The sequence below is a fragment of the Fukomys damarensis genome, unplaced genomic scaffold (assembly GCF_012274545.1).
Source record: "Fukomys damarensis isolate Sample0158 unplaced genomic scaffold, DMR_v1.0_HiC HiC_scaffold_36, whole genome shotgun sequence".
Classification (NCBI taxonomy): domain Eukaryota; kingdom Metazoa; phylum Chordata; class Mammalia; order Rodentia; family Bathyergidae; genus Fukomys; species Fukomys damarensis.
Window position 1 is genome coordinate 28,685,034 of NW_022900948.1, and position 6,122 is coordinate 28,691,155.

Genomic DNA, 6,122 nt, shown 5'->3' on the forward strand with positions numbered 1-6,122 from the left:
CCCCGAGCAGACCCGGCCCGGGGCGTCGGGGAGGAATCTAGAGGGGGAGAAAGGGACCGAGACCAGAGCGTGATCCAGAAGTGGGGTGGAGACCTCCTTAGGGTGCACACGGGTGGTTGGAGAGAGACACGTTTACCCGAGAGGCAAAGAATCCTCGGCAGAAGCCGTGAGGGCGCGGGAAGACGTGCGGGGCAGGGCGCTGGCGGAGGAGTGGGAAATGAGACTTCCGAAGTAGAACCCACTGGATTTTATAGAAAAGAGAAGGGGAGAAAAATGACAGATAATACGTAGATTTCTGGTTTGGACGACTGAGTGGATCGTGATGGGAACCTTCGAGATAGAGGTCTACGGGAGCTGCACGCTGTGGGAAGGGGAGAGGAAATACCCAGAGTGAAGACTGGGCTGGAGACGTCTGTCCACCACTTCACCCCGTATCTTTGCTGCTTTCTCTACTCAGAGCTTGCCCAAAATCTAACCACAGGCAGACACACTCATATATGAGCGGAACTTGTGCAGCCTTAAAAAGTAAACTTCATGAAGCCATTAAAAATAAACTTCATACGCATTTGTAGAAGGCTTTTTGCAAATTATTTTTATTCGACAGAGATAGGGGCCTGCTTTAGAAAGCAGAGGGAAGTGCGGATGTTGCAGTCTGTTTACATTATGTATTGGTAAGATTAGCTCTCCATGAACTTTGGAGTCATGTCATTGTTTCAAAAAGGAAACCCTTCACTTAAGACTTGTTTTATCCAACCTACCTCCATCCCCACCCAGCCGCTTCCAAAGTAATTAAATGTAAATATATATGAATGTATACAGTTAAGTCCCTGACCTCCCATTACGAACATTCATAGATGCTAACCGATTGCGAAAGTAGCTCACGTGTTTGCTGGACATTGTCATAGTTGTGTGGCTTGAGCTTACTGTATAGTGTGATAGTGTAACACTACTCAGACATCACGGGATCGTTTTTCTTCAAGAGTGTAGGCAATTGAATCCATCAAAACTCCTGCGTCGAAGGCCTGAGATTTGGCTTAGTGCTTTCGCCGCCGCCTGCCTTGCAAGCACAAGGGCCTGACTGAGTTCGATCTCCGGTACCAAAAAGAAAGAAATCCAGGAACATCAGTGACTTGTCACATCCACATTTACCTTAGACCATGAGGCTGAAATGGTGGAAGGGGGTGCATAGCTGTGGGTTTGATCAGTCTCTTCAGCCCACCGTCTTCCCCCACACTCCCCCTCCACTTTAAGACCCTTGTCAGTTCACCCCATGCAATCCCCTATGTGCCAGTTGTAGTGCGGCACCATTTTTTTTAAAGCGAAACATTTATTTGTACCACCATTTTAAGGTAATTATAAAGTGAAATTTATTTATAGTACTTGTGCCTGTGTTTGGTGTTTTTATGCTTTACATTGTGTATGTGTGTCAAAGGTGTGTAAGACTCACTTTTCCAACTCACGAAGGAATCTGAGTTATGAACCTTGTCCCCAGATAGAACTTGTCCCTAAGTTGAAGACTTACTGTATATGCATTGTTTTCATTGATGAGGTCAGGAAAAGTGTCCAAAATGTGGAAATGGGTGCCCTTTCAGTGGGGTGCTGGATTGGGTGATGTTTGGTAGATAATCTTCAGAAGATTATCTAATTCTAAAGTGTCTGTACCCCATGGACTTCCTATTGACTAAGCTATTTTCCAGCTCTGTATGGGTAGAAGTTAACTTGTAGGAAACTGATAATAATGTAAAAGATTCTTGTCCGTAGCAATGAAAACACATGTTTTCTAGTAGAAATAGAAGTGATTTCTGCCAGGTAAAAAATGAGAAACTCAATAATTACACTTTGCCCTGTATTATATTTAGTTAAAGCAATTTGGCTTCTATCAGCAAACACATTTTATCCATTCATGTCTGTGATCCCAACACTCTGGGAGGCTCCAGCAAGAAAATTCCAAGCTTGAGCCCAGGCTGGGCAACTTAGCATTTTAGTAAGAACTTGTCTCAAAATAAAAATTGAAAGATCTGAGGATGTGACTCAGTATGAAGGCCCTCAGTTCAATCCCCATTACTGAAAAAAATGTTTCATCATCCTAATTTGAAATTTTCTTTGAACCTTAATACATTACTGGTTCTTTGAAGTCAAGATCTTACTGAATCATTAATTGAACAGAATCTTAGACTGAACATTACTTGAACAGAATCTCAGATTGCTTGTGTGTGTGTGTTACTGGGGATTAAACTCCAGGTTGCCCTGAGCTATGTCCCCAGCCCTTTTTAATTTATAATTTACTTATTATTCCTTTATTTTTGAGATAATACTCACTAAATTGCCCAGGCTGTGCTCAAACCTGTGATTCTTCTGCCTCGGCCTCCCAGAGTGCTGGGATTCCATGTACACAACATCAATGCCCAGCAGATAGATATTAATTTTACTTTTGCATGAGTCATGTTTTTGAAGAATTACACTTTAGCACAGTCCATGTTATTGTATATTCTATATCAGATTGAGCAATTTTCAAAAATTATTTTTGCTGGGCATGGTGGTACACAACTGAAATCCAGGCTAAGGCAAGAAGATTGCAAGTTCAAGGCTAGCCAAGGCAATCTGGAGAGTCACTGTCTCAAAATAAAATAAAAATAAAAAGGGCTGGAGATGCAGCTCAGTGGTACAGCACTTAACTAGCACTTGTGCGGTCCTAAGTTCAATCCCTGGAACTGCAGAAAATATATATTTTTTTAATGGGCATATTTTTTGCCTAAAATAATTTTTTTCTCCTGGTACTGGGGATTGAACTCAGAACCTTGCTCTTTCCAGGCAGATGCAGCACCACTAAGCTATGTCCCCAGCCCCTCAAAAACATTTTTTAATGTACTTATTGATCACCCAGTGGCAAGTTTATTGGACCATGACATGAAAGATTATCTCATCAATATCACTAGAAACTGTACTGTATACTTTAAAAGTACCAATAAACTCAATAAGATAAAAAATATTTATCACAAGTATTAAAACAGAATATTGAAGAGCCGGGTATGGTGGCACATACCTGTGATCCCAGCCCTCAGGATGCCGAGGCAGGAGGATCACTGAGTTTAAAACCAGCCTGGGCTACACAGTGAGTTCCAGGTCAGTCTCAACTACATAGTAAGACCCTGTCTCAAAAAAAAAAACAAACAAAAAAACCCAGAATATTGAAGTACGCCTAAATTTAGAGCAGTTATATTATTGGTCAGAAAACATTAGGCTTCAAAAAAAGTTCCTTTAAGGGTGATAAATATATCGACACCTTCTAAAAGAGTTTGGCGAGCACATTTTCTTCTGTGACATTTATATTTTAACAGCTTTATCAAAGAGTTTTGATGCTTGATTTCAAGATAGCATCTTCAGCCCTGAAATTCTCTCCCTCCTTCACAAATCCCAGTGTAAAGGCCAAATGTACACTGTGGTATAAAAAAATAACTATTTGTTTTTGTCCCAGGTTCCTATAGCCCTGGAAATCTCCTGAGTGTAGTAGAATCTTTGGTAATTCACAATGAGCCCCTTTTAGAATACCTGAGTTTAGACTGCTGAGATTACTTACTTGGGCCCTCTAGAAACCCTGAGGATGGAATCCATCTCCAGAAACACCAAGCAATCAGAATGTTGGAACTTTCAGTCCCACCCACCAAACTATAGGAAAGAGGCGCTAGAGATAAAGCTCTTTAAAAACTCCTGAACAATAAGATTTGATACATTTTTCAAATTGGCCTTAAACTTATTATGTAGCCTAGGCTGGCCATGAACTCAAGGTGGTCGGCCTTCCTGCCTCAGCCTCCTGAGTGCTAGGATTACAGGCGTGTGCCATGACACCCATCATGAGATATGATGTGTGGCTCACTGAAAGAGTAGAAAGGCCAGGGGGTTGGTAGGCCCAGAGAGGAAATGAAAGCTCCGCTCTACCCCCATACCTTGCGTCTCTTCACCTGACTGTTCATCTGTATCTTTTATAATCTCCATTATAACAGACAAGTAAAGTGTTTCTCTGAGTTCTGTGAACCATCCTGGCAACTACTAATATCCAGATTGAGGACTAGGAACCCTAATTTATAGCCAGTCAGAAACAGGTCACACAACCTGGCACTTGGCACTGTCATCTGAAATGGAGGTTATAGATTTATGGGACTGGTAGATAGGTGTTAGAATTGAACTGAATTGTAGGACACCCAGCTGGTGTCTGCTGGAAAATTGCTTGGTGGTGCTAAATCTAACTAAATTTGGGTCAATCCTATGTACAAAACTGCAGCTTAACTTGGTTTGTAAACAAACTGGAAACCAACTGAGGAAGGTGCCTTTGTAAGAAATAACTGAGTCTCAACCAATCCCAGCAGCTGAGCTTCAGCCAATTGCAGATGGCCAAGTGTTCAAACCATGTTTATATAAGGCAGTTGCTAATCTGGAGCCAATCTGGCTATCTCTGTACTTCACTTCCGCTTTTTGGTAGCTCACTTCTCTTTTCCTCTCTAAGGTATCCAGACACATGGCAGCCTTAGATTCTCACTGAACCTCTTCTGGTTATGAGGGCTGCCCAATTCATGGTTCTCTGCTCAATTAAACACTTAAGTATCATTTGTCTAAAACTTTTCTTTTAACGGTGTGTGGAGGAAAACTCCTTGACACCTGATCACCACAGTGTTCTGTTCTGAGTGTGAGAATAAAAAAGGAAAAGATTTGTTTTCTTCTTCCCATTTCAGATACATACCCATACCAAATTGAATATGCATGCAACAGTGTTTTAAACAAAAGCACACCATCTACGAGCCTTATAGCTTTGAAGAATACATTGGATTAGCTTTACCACATCCTTCACAAAAATTTCCACCAGGGGAGAAGGAAGTTAGCGTGAAAAAAAATAAAAATTTGTAGAATTACAAAATGCAGGGCCAGGGATTTAGCTCAGTGGTGCCGCAACCTGCCTCATAAGCGCAAGGTCCCAAATTCAACCCCTGGTACCGAAAGGGGGAAAATGCACACTTCAATGTGTTATTTGTACATATTAATGTAATGGGCGGATTTTATAATAGTTCAAATTTTAATTCAGAACCGTGTAAGAATCATGGAAGAAAATGCAAAGTACACTTCTTACCAATTCAAAGCATTCTGTTTTGCTTTTTTTTTTGGTACCTGGGATCGAAATCCGGTCCTTGCCCTTACAAGGCAGGCAACAGAACTACTGAGCTAAATCCCCGGCTACATACTGCTAATTATAATCACTCCTTCAGCTACACAAGTATCAGTTTCCTGGTCTCATAAGAAAAATTTAATTTCCACACTCTTAAAAAAAATCTTTTTTTTTTTCCAGTGCTGAGGATCGAATTTAGGTCTTAGCGCTTGCCAGGCAGGCGTGGTGTCACTGAGCTACAGCCCCAACCCCTAAAAACTCATTTTAACTTCATATTTTAAAAGCTTTTTTATACCAGTTTACTCATCACACTTTGCATGGTGAGATAAAAATACTTAAATCCCACCTGAAATACTGGGACTTCTGACAGATATTTAAAGTGATCCCAAAGGACCTAGAACAGGTTTGCATGATAGAGACCATCTTCCAAAAAGGCTCCTCCCAGAACAAAAATGTTCTTCCCTGGGAGGGCCAGGAAGGAAATTTCTGATAGTTCTAGAATTGCCAGTTTGTTCCTGTTTCCCACAGTCAGAGGTTAAGAAGTATTGAGGTCTATCTTAATGTATCTTGCTACACAAAGCATTCAGTGACAATAAAATATTTGTACACCCATACTTATTGAAGCATTATTTACCATAGCCAAAAGGTAGATGCAAACCTAACAGATGATGGATATATAAATGTGGTTTATAACCTACAATATTATTCAGCCATAAAAAGGAAGTTCTGACACATGCTACAGCCTTGCAGAATTATGCTAAATTAAAGAGACCACTTACAACAGAAAGGCACTGTATCGTTTCACTCACATGAGATATTTACATAGAGCTGGGCGTGGTGGCGCACACCTGTGAGCTCAGCTTTCGGGAGGCTGAGGCAGGAGGATCACTCTGACTTCGAGACCAGCTTGGGGAACATAATGAGTTCCAGGTCAGACTGGACTACATAGTGAGACCCTGTCTCAAAA